At 31.0% G+C, this 14,264-nt stretch overlaps 1 long non-coding RNA gene across 2 annotated transcripts; it reads right to left on the bottom strand.

The window, feature by feature from the left end:
* Positions 1 to 998: 998 nt before the first annotated feature.
* LOC133679136 (uncharacterized) lies at positions 999 to 12,857 on the bottom strand. 2 transcript variants are annotated; one of them, XR_009836110.1, is made up of 3 exons: positions 12,090 to 12,857; positions 11,182 to 11,668; positions 999 to 1,138 (listed from the first exon to the last, which is right to left on the bottom strand). It is a non-coding gene; the product is annotated as an uncharacterized LOC133679136 (long non-coding RNA). The 2 variants fall into 2 exon arrangements; XR_009836109.1 differs by lacking the exon at positions 999 to 1,138 and having other exon boundaries at positions 10,837 to 11,668.
* Between the last annotated feature and the right edge of the window lie 1,407 nt (positions 12,858 to 14,264).

The following is a 14,264-nucleotide window of genomic DNA, read 5'->3' on the forward strand; positions in this document are numbered from 1 at the left end:
AAATTTTTTTTACTTGAAAAAAATATTAAATTGATACTTTTTAAGTTATTTTTTTTATGATTTTAATATGTTAATATCAAAAATAATAATAAAAATATTAGTTTGAAGTATTTTTAATTAAAAAACATTTTTACCAAAATACCTTATATTACATTATCAAATACGTACACACATAGTTGGTAATTTTCTTAAAGGAAGAAGGATTTAGTCGTAATTACTTCAATTCATTTAATTTCCTTATAATATTAAAACAAGAGTTAAAAGTGATTAAGGATTCACTATGCACACACTCAAAGTTTATTAAGGATAAGCACAATAAAATTGTTGTTTTGCTCCTCTATCACAAAAACATTTAGCTTTGATTTGACGATGAAATGTTTTTTTTTCACGGGATGAAATTGTTAATATCAAATTCACCAGGATCATCTTAGTCATCTCACATTTTCATTAAATAATAAAATTACTCAATAACCCTTATAAGTAAATTTTATTTAATTAGTGTCTAGAGGCTTTTTTGGTGTTTTATTTTATTTTAGAAATTAAAATGATTAAATTGCCTTTAAATTCAAATTTTCTTAGATTTGCGTTCATGGCTTTTTTTTTTTTATCATTTCATATGGGTTTTCTCTGTGATTATAAGGCGAGAACAAATACAATTTAATCTTTTTAACATATTAAATATTATTTTAAAAAAGGAAAAGTCATGGTGAGCACAAGGTTTGGTTCATTTTTCACTTTGCAACTATATTTTTAAATATTAAACTTTTCATCATGTACTTTGATGGAAGGTAATACTTTATATTCTCATAAGTTGACGTAGAAAAAAGTCAGCAAAAAACATGTATTTATTTACAAGACTGCCATTATATTTGTGATAAAGACCAATGAACCCCTAAAGGTTAAAGTAACAAAAACACCACTAGAGTTGTTGAGTTATTTATTTATTTATTTATTTTAAAAGAGAGTTGCTGGTAGTTTTCATTTAATTATGAAAATATCAGAAATCATAGCTAGCAACAATTTCCAGCCACATTCTAGCATGCATTACCAAGCAAAAAATATAGCATCATCTCCATCATTTCCCTCAACATATCCTCCCTTCTTTTCACCAGAATTCCATCAAATAAACTTGTCAAACCTGGCAAAATTCCACATCAATTTTCACCATAACTCATAAATAAAATCTCAACAATTCCTTTTTCATGTTCACCGTAATTCTATAATCAACACAACCATAATACAAAATTATTAGGAACATGGCATCATCTTCATCAAGTACTAATAACATACAAAGCTGGTATAACATGGATGAACTAAAATCCAAAAATATAAAGTGTATGAAATGTGGAAAGAGAGCTGTAGTCAGAATATCAAAAGCAAAAGCTAGTAAAAACAAGCTATTTTATAGATGCGATAATAAGTTATGTGAAAACAAAATCATTAACTGGTGTGAACATATGAATGAAATTGAATCATCTACGAGAGGGGAAAGAGATGTTAATAATGTTAATGATGTTCACTGAATAGCAAATGAAATGAACAAATTGAAAGGCGAACTATATAGAGTTTGGATGAAGAAACGCAAGTGTAAGATTATTTATAGTAGCTAATTTAGTGTGTACAATGTTAATGTTTGTAACAACTATATTGCTTATATTAAAGAAATGAAAAGTGCATGAATGCATTCCCTAATTTGGTCAAAATTCAAGCAAATTCATATTAATCATATCAAAAGCATGCTACTTGAATAGTATGTGCACATAAAGCATCCATAAATAATTTAAATTGTCATGGTACCTAATATAATAACCATAATGATCCACAATATGACATTGATTTATATAAATAACAGTAAAATAGCATTCAAAAGTCACAAGTCTTCTATACATCTTCAAACCTACATTTTGTAAAAAAACAACTTTGATTAGTAATTGTAATTTTTTTCATTAAATCTATAAAACTACGATGTATGTTTAGGAAAATCACATGTGTCTGATTTGATTATTGAGATGAGGATATACCAGCATCACCCCTATCGTGGGGGAGCCGCGACGTCATCGACGACGATGAGCTTTATCGTGTGTCATGATGAGGTGTGTGTGTTGTTGGGAAGAGTTTTTGGATTTAATCATAAAATTATGATTAAGGTTCAGGAGTTGCCACCTAGTATTATGGACATTAGAAACCTATGGTTTATTAGAGTCTGAGTAAGGGGCTAGCGATGCAAAGGGAAAACACATCACCCCCAGTGCACCCTATCTAATGTAAGTTGTATTGTTGTTTGATTGTTTTTTTAAGTCGGGTTTCTATTCGTTGGTCTTTTCTAAAGTCTAAGGCATATTTTTCTCCGTGAGAGAGTCTCTACCCCATCGGATGAAGTCCTAACCGTTCTAAAGTCAGTTTCTAGCATCATATTTATTTTACATCTTGTATCTTTAACACCCGATGATGTACTCTATCATGTAATTTTACACCTCATAAATATTAAAGTCTACATTTAGAATCTAAAAAAATTGGAAAAAGGTTTTTGACATTTTGGCCAAACCTTAATGAATGATCATAAAGTGGTTATAATATCAATTTTTTTTTTCAAAACATGAGAAAGATGCTATTTTTTATAAAAATATGGTTGAAACATTTCTTAGGATTTGGCCACATGCATGAAAACAAAATATTATTTTTGATTTTAGAAAGAGGAAATTAATTTAAAAATTTTAAGAATTTTTTGAAAATTTTTTGAAAAGTTTGGAGAAAACCAAGTATTTTAATATTGGGTTTGTATCATACAGTGTAATAATATAACCCAATACTAAACCAAATTGGTTGAAATTTTTTTGAGAAAATCAAAAAAAAAATTTGAAAGGATTTAAAAAAAATTTGAATTTTTTTTTAAAATATATAATCTTATAATATATGGGCTGGTCCGACCCAGCTAATTAGGCCAAGCTCAGGAAAGTTGGGTGGGCCAATCTCGGCCCAACAAATCTCTTTTTTTCTTTTTTGAGGCCAAACCAATTATTTGGGTTGGGCAAGAACTAGTCTGACCCAAAGTCTACTGGAACAGTGGACATGAATTATAATTTACGTCCATTGTTCACATATGAACAATGGAACTGCGGAGAGAAGAAGGAGAAGAAGAAGAAGAAGGGGAAGGGAAGCAGATCACCTGACGTGGCAGCGATGGATGGCTAGCATGGGAGGACGACTTGAGGCCAGTGGTGGAAACGGTGGAGGCTAGTTGCGGATGAGAGGGAGGAATCGCTGGCGTTGGTTGTTGGAAGAGAAAAGGGAAGAAAAGTCCAGCGAAAAGACAATGAATGGTGTAGGTTGTTGAAGGGGTTAAGGGTGAGTCAGTGGTGGATATTTCCAACTGTTGGTGGAGGAGAAAGGTTTTTGTGAGGTATGTGAGGCTAAAGACACGGTAGAGAGAGAAGGAAGAGAGAAAAGAGTTGGCTGAGAACCAGAGAATAATTGGTTTTTTCAGCATTCTAACCTGATTTTCTTCTTTTTCATGTCACGAAATCCACCTCTATTTATAGAAGGTGGAAGAGGGTAATCTTGTCTACACAGGAGAAAACTTTCAACCCTTAATTTGGTTGGAAAGGATCTTAACCGTTGGTTCAAAGTAGGCACCATGACCTGTCAAATTGACAGTTCAAGCTGCCTGAGGTGGCCATTTTAAGTTGGCACCGGGGACTCTATGTTATCATTCAGCCTTAACGAGCCATAAAATAAAAGGTTATCGGGTGATCATTTTGGTTCATGAATTGTCAAATTTGATGGACATATGAGGCATTAAATGTATTTGAAAAGTAGCCACTCAGGCAACTGTTTAGCTAAAAATCAGGGAAGATAATGAATAGTGACAAGACAACGCATCGTCTAGTATTTTTTTTATGCAAAACAACGTCGTTTACAATTAATTTAGGGAGTTTTGCCCAACTTCAATTTAGTTCTCCAGCTTTTATTTTTGTGCAATTGCACCCCTAATTGACCCTAAACTTTTGATTAAATGCGATTAAACCCCAACCGACTTCAACTTGAACCCCGCATTTGCATGCCTTTTGCAATTTGATCCTTAGTTGTGAAAATTTTTAATTTGACCTCTAATTGATCCCAAAACTTCAATTTTCTTACAATTTTGCCTCTAATTTCAATAAATTAACTTGGTAAAAATTAAATTTGATCTCTTAAAATTCCAATCTTCTCAATTAAGCCCAAATTGGACCCCAAACTTAATATTTTACCAATTAAGCCCCAAATAAAATGAATTTGACCAATTTAAAGTATAATTAAGTCCTTGCACTTATTTAAATACTTCAATTGGACCCAAATTGATTCTTAAACATAATTAAAATTCAATTTGGCCCATGATTAAATCAAATTGGCCTATTAAAAATTTAATTATGTTCTTGGACTTAATTTTTATGCAAATTCATCCAATAATCATTTAATTTGACATTAAATTTGTATTTTTTTTCTCCACTTTTAGGTATAATGAGGTACAATTAGATCTTGATTTTTCTCCAAAATTACAGTTTGATTTTTCTGTATTTTTTAAATCCTACCCAACCTTCTTTCTCCACATTGCCAACCTTTATTTTATTTTTTTATTTTTATTTTGAAAATAAATAAATTTTGGGGAATAACCTAGAATTGGGTTATGACAACCTTTACCATATTTGCCTCCTTTTTTTTCTTTTAAAACTCTTGAGATACCAAGAACATTGAGCCTTCTCCCAATAGTGCTGGATCCTCTTAATCTCATGCCAGAACTACCTATCCCTTTCTAACACTACCAGATCCTTTCACAGCATTGCCACCAACAATTTGCTCAGTACTATCTCATTGGCATGTCCTGTAATTATGTTCATGTTGTTTATAAATGGTGCATTAAAGTATGGAAGACCTTTTCCTAGTTGTACCATATTGATCTTCTCCTTCTTTCGTTTATCAATTGTTTCTTAATCTATCCACACTTCTTTTGAGTTTTAGAGGTAGAACAATTATATTTTCCTGAAGATCAAGATCAGCTTCCGATAATGGGTGTACCACCTCAAAGTAAGCTTTTCTAAATGTATACATACTATAATATTCACTAATCTGATCTTCTAACTCAATGATTTTATGATTAACATAAGGGATAACATGTAAGCATGAAATATCAGTCATTACCCATTCTCCACATGAACATTGATTTTTTTTCCCAAATCAACACAATGCCATGTTTAGCTCTCATAGAATTGGTATTTATTAGAACTATCTACAATATTTCTCATGTTCCTTATTTTTTCAACAGATTTATTCAACATTTTTCTAATATGAGATATGGTATTTGTTGTCCAATTTTCAAAATGAGCAAATCTTTCATGAACCCTAGCCATAAGTTTGAATATAATCTTTTCTAATAACAAAAGAATTGGCATGTTTCTTATTTACCAATCCAGTTGTTGAATTATTCGACCATATTATTAGTCACATTATCAACATTAACTTTAGCGTCAAACATATCTCTTACTTAAGTCTTAGTCGGAATATTCTTCAACCAATTGACAACTCCATTGTCAACATCCCTAATGTCTCTCAAATAAATATTGTAATTGAGATTTGTGAAAACTGTAAATACACCTTAAAACCCCTATTTTTCAATTTCAATCTGCGAAACCTTTCTTCTTGAAGTTGGCATAAATATGCCTTCAACAATGCCAATGCATTGCCTTTGGGAATACCTCGACAATAGTTTCAGGTAAACTCTGGAAAGTAAATTATGATAGTTAGTTAATACAATTCCCAAATAGATGCAAGTTTAGAAAAGATAAAATTTCTAATACAATTAAATTATGATAGTTAAATTAACCTTTTGTATGTCATACATTATGCAAAATTATCTTTGATGTATTCCATGTTTTATAGATCCATACAAAGAATATAAAAAAAAACCTATGATATATTTCATTGTTTTCACACTTAGCAATAACATAAGCAACATAAAACAATCTATTATTTTCATCTAAACTCATTGCACTCAACAATACGTCTTTATATGGACCTTTAAGATGACATCCATCAATTCCATAATAAGCCTATATCCAAAAACAAAGCCTTCCTTTATCGCTTTCAAACAAACATATATATGTTGAAACTTTCATGGTAAATGGATATCCAAATTATAATTATGGTTAAATCCTAAATATACATCAGATCCTGGATTATATTGCTTTAATCGATGGATATACCTAGATAGTGTTTTAAAAGACTCCTTGTGATTTCCTTACACAAACATCTTAACCTTTGTTACAGATCTCCATAATTGCATTTTGTGTGGCTTAATACCAAATTTATAATCCAAAATCATTGAAAATGATTTATTGGATATAGGTGGGCCAACACTAATTATTGATAGCACTTTATCCATATTGAATTTGCATCTTTTATACTTGTTGAATGCAAGTGTGTTTATCCTTCAATGATTTTATCATGAATTTCTAACTATCAAGAATAAGGGAACCATATATCCACAAATCACAATCATCACTCATACATAAAGCACCTACCTTAACTTTCTGATTAATATATCTTTTAACCTGATATCATGTTTAACCTCATACTCTCGGAATACATCTCTAAAGTGAGTTATATTTTAAAAAATTTAACATTATTTAAACTCTATTGATCCATCAACTACAAAACCTCTTACATATAAAACCAACAATTGGATCCACATTTGTCTTCTTTTTATTATTATTTTCTTCTCCTTTTCATTTTCATCCTTATTGTCCTCATCACTAGATTTCTCTCTAACTTTCACATCAATATCATCTTCTTCACTTCTTATCTTCAAGTTATTGTTAGAATCAGAAGTACCCTTCAATATTTGATTAGTAGAAAAATTAGCTTGTAAACTATGAATCCATCTATCTCAAGCTTTATTATAAAATTCAAATACATCCTCATCATATGGGATTTAATCATCATATACTTCATATTCAGAATCATCATTAGAACTCATATTAAGACCACTACCAGAATATCCAACATCATAATGTACATTTAGGATTTCAATTTTCAATTTTTAACTACTGATAATATTAAGTTTTTGTTAAGTAAAGGAAACTAAACCTATATTCTAACGATTTAACAATAACAAAACGCATTAATAGATTTTGAAATCTCGTTTGTTAAAAACAATTCCATATACCTTTTGTTGTTGGGTTCTTTAAAGAAATTGATGTTAACAATAAGAAACTTTTGTGTGAAATGAGAGGATGTGATAAATAATGTGAGTTTTTCTATGATTTTATCTTCAAAGATTAATTTGTATTTGAGTTTTTCTTTTTGATTTTGTGTTTCAAAGTGAGATTAGGGGAGCAAGAGGAGAGAAGCTGAAGATGAGTGGTCTTGGTTAACTGCGATGCTTTAATATAATATATTTCCAAACTCCAATTAACCTGAGACTTTACCTTAATATAGTTTCATATGCCTAGTATGTCCTTGTAAAATTTCAGCTCGATTTGAAAATATACCTAATCTCACAAAACCAAAAGGCAAAATTCAAACCTGACTTGGTTTATTTAGAGGAGACTATATAATGTTTTAGAGTTGCAAATTCCAGCACCTTGGAGATAATAAACACAAGTTTTTTTTTTAATTGTTTGTGGTAAAACATCCTTCCTTTGCATGGATAAAGATCATACAACTGAATTATTGATGATTAATTGACTTCGTGGTGTTATTCACAAACTTTGGGTTCTTAAGTACATGGTTATCTTTGGATCTAAGTTTATCCCAATACATTTGGTTTTTAGGTATAAGGTTACCTCTAGGTTAGGGTTTTATCAAACTGGTTTTCAGATTTCTAAGTTATATTTGAACTTCGTTAGAGGTTGCTTGACCTCGTGATTAACAAGTCCGCATTAGCTAACATCAAATCTTGGTTCTATTAATTAGGTCAGATTTCTTTGTTTTCATTGTTTAAATTTGTTTCCATTGTTTAAATTTGTTTCCATATGTGTGTGTCTGTGTGTCATTTTTCGGGTTAACTTTGTTTTCTTTTTTCTTTTTCATTATTGTTTAGTTTTATGCTCAAGGTCTTTTGATATATATAAAAAAAGATTACATCTAATTATGTTTACAATATCTATTTGGAGTATAAAAAAAAAACAAGATCGTAAATTCAGGTTTATAAGAGATGATTCATTTGGGTAACAAGGTAAATTAAAGTTATCAGGTTTGATTAGGTACCTATAGTTTTAGATTTAAAATTTTGGGTTAGAACTCATTCTCCATCATGTTTTTATATCATATCTTATTTGTCTTCTATCTCGTTTTGCTACTTGTGTCATGTATTCACCAAGAAAAAAGGAATAGAGAAGGGTTATCGCTCACACACAAAGATCTTTCCTGTATGGTTGCGGTTTTGAGGCAAGAATTTGATAAGTTACAAGAACTATTCTATAAATGTCAAGCTTTAAAGATAAAGGAGCAACAATGTTGAAATGATGAAAGATAAAAGAGAAGAGCTGCTACTTTCATACAAAGTTGTTAAAGGCGAAAATTGGCAAGAAAAAAGCTTTAAGGCTTAAACAAGGTATCTATATAACATCCATTATACCTATTTATGATTCAAGGATGAATCACATTAAAGAGAGAGGAAACGGTATGCTATAAGAAAAGGTTAAATAAGGAAATTTGCATTCTAGCGTAATTATGTTTATTGTCCACTTTTACACTATCAAGTATAAATCTTAGTCTGATCATTGGATTAAGCTGAAATTATACTAGAAGTTTCTAGATATATTTTTATATATCATGTTAAAATTTTAGGTCAATTGGAGTTTTGAAAGGGATTGTGATACAAGTTAGCAAATACAATAAGAATTATTTTTTATTTGCTTCTTTTTGACTTGTGAACCTCTTATTTAGAGATGATTTTTTTTTCTAATTATGCAAGGATATTCAATAACTAATTTTGGGACTTTTTCTATTTCTACAAGGATTTATAATGGGCAGTAACATAGTTTTCAAGTATGGCAAGAATTTTTTTAATGTTTCAAAATTATTTTCTTACAAGGAGTTCTTATTTATCCTAGCTACAAAAGGAAATGAAGGTTGGTGGTATTTAATGACAAAATAGTTTTGTATTTTCCATATTCTATAAGAAAATTAATGGGCAGAAACTATTATAAAGATTCTCATGCTTATTTAGATGAATTAAAGTCAGTTTCAAGCTGAATTTTTCTAATGTATAGTTTTACGCTAACAAGTATAATTTTTTACCCGATCGTTGGATTGAGCTAAAAGTTTACCAGAAGGTTTTAGAGGTCTTTTTTATATTGAGTTAAGATTTAAAATCAATTGGACATCAGGAAGACCTTGAGATAAGGTCCAGAAGCTACTACGCAAGAATTGCCACTTAGTTTTCTAATTGATTTAAGATATTTTTTTTCTATTTTATTTAGAATTATTTTATTATTTTTCAGAATTGTTTACGATGTTTTTACCTAGTATAAATATGGTTATTTAGCTTGTACTTAGGTTTTAACTCTTAAGCCATGGTGTTTTGAATAAACTTGTGTTTTGCATTATGCAACACTTTTCTCTTTGCTGGGATGAAGAACAAATTTGATTTATCAAAGTATAACTTGATCTTGTGGTGCTTTTCTTATATTTTCTATTCGTAATTCGTTAATCGTTATATAGGAGTTCATTCCAATAATATCGGTACTTTGATTATAGTAACTATGTATCCCATTCCTATAAAAAATGATTCTTTAACTTTTCAGGATTTATCTTTATCGTATATGGGTTATGTGATCATGAATTCACATCACAAATTGCTGCCAATTGTTGGAAAAAGTAATGTAAAATAATCATTCCATTAGTGACCTTCTAGATACAACTTAGAGCTTATTATATTTGCTGAACTTGGAAATTTTTGGGAGCAGCTGCCTACATAGAATGTTTTCTTTAATTTTCTATGTCACCCTGAATTCTAATGACAATAACATATTGCAGAAAGCACATAATCCTATTAGTAAGTAAAAAGCAATCCATGCAACAACATTTTCAAGCATTAACACTGACAGTATAGCTAAACCAATAAGTTGAAGCCTTCTGTTCTTTATCCATTGTCAGCATACTTCCACACACACACACACACACACACACCCACACACACTGGCTTAAAAGATCCATGTCTAACCACAAGACTACATTCATTGCTTCTTTGATGTTGGATCTTCTAAAACTAAAGCGAATGGACTTGAGTTGGACCTGAGTAAAATAAACTAGAGATACAACAAATCGAATTCCTTCCCATCTCTTTTTTTCCATATCCTCACAGATTAGTGCCTTATCCATGCCTTCATCACATTAATAACCAGCATACAAAACTAAGTTTCTATGATGAATTTATGTAAGAATGTTTGTCTACAATGATCAATTCTATCTTATTTAGTATACTGTGATTGTAATGTTTTTATCTCGTGTTTTCAGATTATAAAACTATAACATATATTGTCATAACCTAAAATTTAACTCTATTATTTTTTTTATATACTTGAAAACATAAAAAAAAATATTATTTTAGTAAATCTAGTCAATATTAATCATTTCATTATTTTTAATCACTTTTATTTATTTTTGTGTCGACTTAAGTTATAAATAATTAAAAAAATAAGAAAGATAAAAATAAAAAAGAGAGAGTGGGATAAAATATAGTTGAGGAGAAAATGGGATATATAATTGAATTTAAGGTAGGTAAAAAAAAAAACTTAGGATGCAATTGGGGACATAATTGAAATGAAATTAAGAGAATTGAAGGATCAAGGACAAATATGTAACAAGTGCCAAATCCAGGGGTCTAATTGATTCAATTAGGGATGCAATTGAAAAGAAAAAATAAAAAATGCAACCAAATTAACCAAAAATACACACTTTTGGAAGCCAATCACTAAACTAGAATAAACAGCTAAATCCAGAGGTTATGATAAAAGAAGCAACATGGTTCTCCAGCTAAAATTATAGAAATTCCATCCAAAAAACTCAGCCAAAATCACAGAAATTCATCCACAAAATCCTAGTCTCAATCCCATAAACCTAGCCCAAAAATCTCTTAGGATGTTGATGAATATAGCATATAGCTTTTTAATTCAACTTTTTGTCAAGGAACTTGAAACTAACCAGTTGATGGTTTGCATACTCTATGCTTGCAGCTGGCAAGAAAAAAACAGCTTCAAGTTGATAAGCCCGGTGATGATTTGGTGGGTAATACCAACGATGCTCTCGATGACTACGTACGACTTTATGTAATCTGTTTCGTTGATAGGCATTGCAATTTTGGGCTCTGCATGTTTCATCATAAGCACATTTAAACACCATGATTGATGATGATTGAGTTAAAGCTGTAAACAACGTTGTTAAAGAGGAAAACACTGCATTTTTTGCCCCTTTTTCAACTTGTTCAGTTGAACCCTTGAAAGACATTTTTCATAATCGAATCAGGCACTGGTTCCATGCTTCATCTTTCTCAACTCTCATGATCCCCATTGAACTTTCGTATTAGCTCGTGCATAGCTCATTACCTAATAATCACCACTTCTCAATTCTATTAAACACTTGGAGCATATTTGTTTATGCTTGTCTTGCGTCTCGAACTGATGAAAAGCAGCTAAAAGGAAACGTATAAAAACTTATATAATTAAAAAGAAATATCAAATTATAAATGTGTTCATGAAAGTTTGGAAGTTGAATGCTAATTGGAATGAGATTTGAGGAAATCGTTTTTCATTGATATATGACAAAAAAAATAAAAATTGTAGCGAAAACAAAAGGAGATATCTGCCTGTGTTCCAAGAGGACCACTGGAATGCCAAAATCAAAGGGCACAAAAGTGCATAAAATAGACAAAAAAAAAAACATATGAAAAAAAAGAAAGCTAAAGCTTTGGTGTAATCATCTTTGAATTAGTAGGATAAATGATGAATAAATGCCAGAAAACACATAAAACAAACCATATTCTACCCATTTAACTGACCAACACTAAGCTATAACGCAAGAAAAGTTAAAGTGCCAAAAGGGAAGAAAATCACCAGGAGTTGGAGGGTCTCGCCTGAGCAATAAATCAATCGAGAAGGCAGTGGCAGAATGTTGCAAGGCCAACCTAACAAACACAAAGGAAATAAAACCACAGAGGAAAAATAGAGCTAGCCAATAAAGGCTTTGGCAGAATTTTGCAAGGCCAACCCTAATCAATGGAGAAGGCATTGGCAGAATGTTATCTTAACATGCATCAACAACATATATAAGCATCAACAAAAAGAAGAAGAAAAAAACATGGAGGTGGTTTGAGGCTAAGCTATTTAGGCCTCTATTGAGACAATGCTCGAAAATGGCAAAAGACGAATCTCAAAAGTATAAATATCAACTTGGAAAATACCAATCAAATGCATAATGATCATAACTTTAAATATTTTATTTATGCTCAGCAGTGATATCCTTATAGTTTGCATTCTTAACAATGAGCTTAATACTGCAATAACTAAATCAGAATTGGTACTTCTAGTTTGCATCACATAAAACTTATTATAAATCTCATTAGCAGTGTCTTATGAATAGAGCTAGTCAATAAATTAGATCCAATTATTTGATAATTCTACCCATTTAACCAAAATATATATATCCCCAGCTCCTCCTTGGTTCATTGAATGATCAATCTGGCCACCTATGGAAGTCGTTACAGGCATCGCATTATACAATCAAGTGTTTTTCTTTGTATTCTGATCATCTTCTACCTCCGTTATGGTCCAAAACTGTGCTAATCGTGGAGGTGATTTTGCCAGCAATGGCAGTCACACATTTCCATCCATATAGCATAAGAGAACATTGGATTACTTGCGTTTCCAAGTCTTCCTAATTCTTTCCTAATACCACATGATTGCCCCACGACAAATGCACTCGATCAAAGGTGGGCTCACTAGTAAGTTACCTATAATTAAATGGCTATGATCGATGCTGGTTAAAATTATTCAACGAATGATGGATTTAGTAGCCACCCCAACAAAAAAAAAGAGAAACATAACCATGTTAAGGAAAATCTTGGTTATGATACTCCCAAAACATCATCAATTATATCGTATCACCAACTTGGTCTCAGGGCATCATAATATCTCTAGGCGATTCTTTTTCTGGTAACTCATAAAATACATATTCAATCCTCACCTACCTCTATTTATATACAACTTTCAACTGCCTCACGATTCAAGAATGTTATAAACTATTTTACCATAACCTATAAATGTATCCTTGTATGAATCTTGTTATTCAATGAAGGCATAATCATCTTACTGACATACCATTTAAATCCTTAACGATATGGCCTTTACTACCACTGCTACCAACAGTATTAGTGTAACTTTGCCCTTCTCCTCCAAACAATTCTCTAGGGTGATAATTCATTGAATAATCAATGAATCCTTTTCTTTTTCTCTCCCAACTTCCATTCGATGTACACTTGCAAGACTTACATCCTTAAACCTCGCACTTTTTACCAAATTATAAGAATAAAAAGTTAAATACAAACGAAAATACTGATGGAATTTTTACCATCGGTAAATTACTATGATATTTACCTATAGAATATTTCTTTGCTATGTCCCTCAGTATCTGACAACAATTTTATGTTGGTGTATACTTAGGGAATTATAGTTGGAAATAATAGAATGAAAGAAAGAGAGAGAGAAAAATGGTGTTATTATTACAAATAGGATTACTGAAAAAATGAACTCGTTGCTAATATTTGTCGGTGAATCCATGGTAGTTTTTAAGTTATAACCTGTCAATCGCCCCCTCTCTTTCCCTTCCCTATTTCTTCTTCTTCCATTTTTTCTGTAAAAAAAAAAGAAGCAAACAACAACCCCTTCTATTTTATCACAAATCAAGCTCACATCATCATAAATTCGAACACCACGACACTCATTCACATGATGCGATGGATGGAGTCATGGTACACTCTTTCGATGATGAAGCCTGAAAATATTTTAATAGGGAGTACCCTTGGTTTTTAATGGAATCACAGAACATATATCTTCGGATATGTATAGATGGATTTAGATCATACGGGTCATTTGAAGGATGACAGATTGTATAGAATGAAGAGTCATGATTTTCACGTGTTTATGCGAATTTTCATTCCACCTTCTTATCGGGATTTATTGCCAAATAAAATATGAAATGCGGAGATCAATCACTTTTTTAGAGATATATGC

Source organism: Populus nigra, chromosome 19 (genome assembly GCF_951802175.1).
Source record: "Populus nigra chromosome 19, ddPopNigr1.1, whole genome shotgun sequence".
Taxonomy (NCBI): Eukaryota; Viridiplantae; Streptophyta; class Magnoliopsida; order Malpighiales; family Salicaceae; genus Populus; species Populus nigra.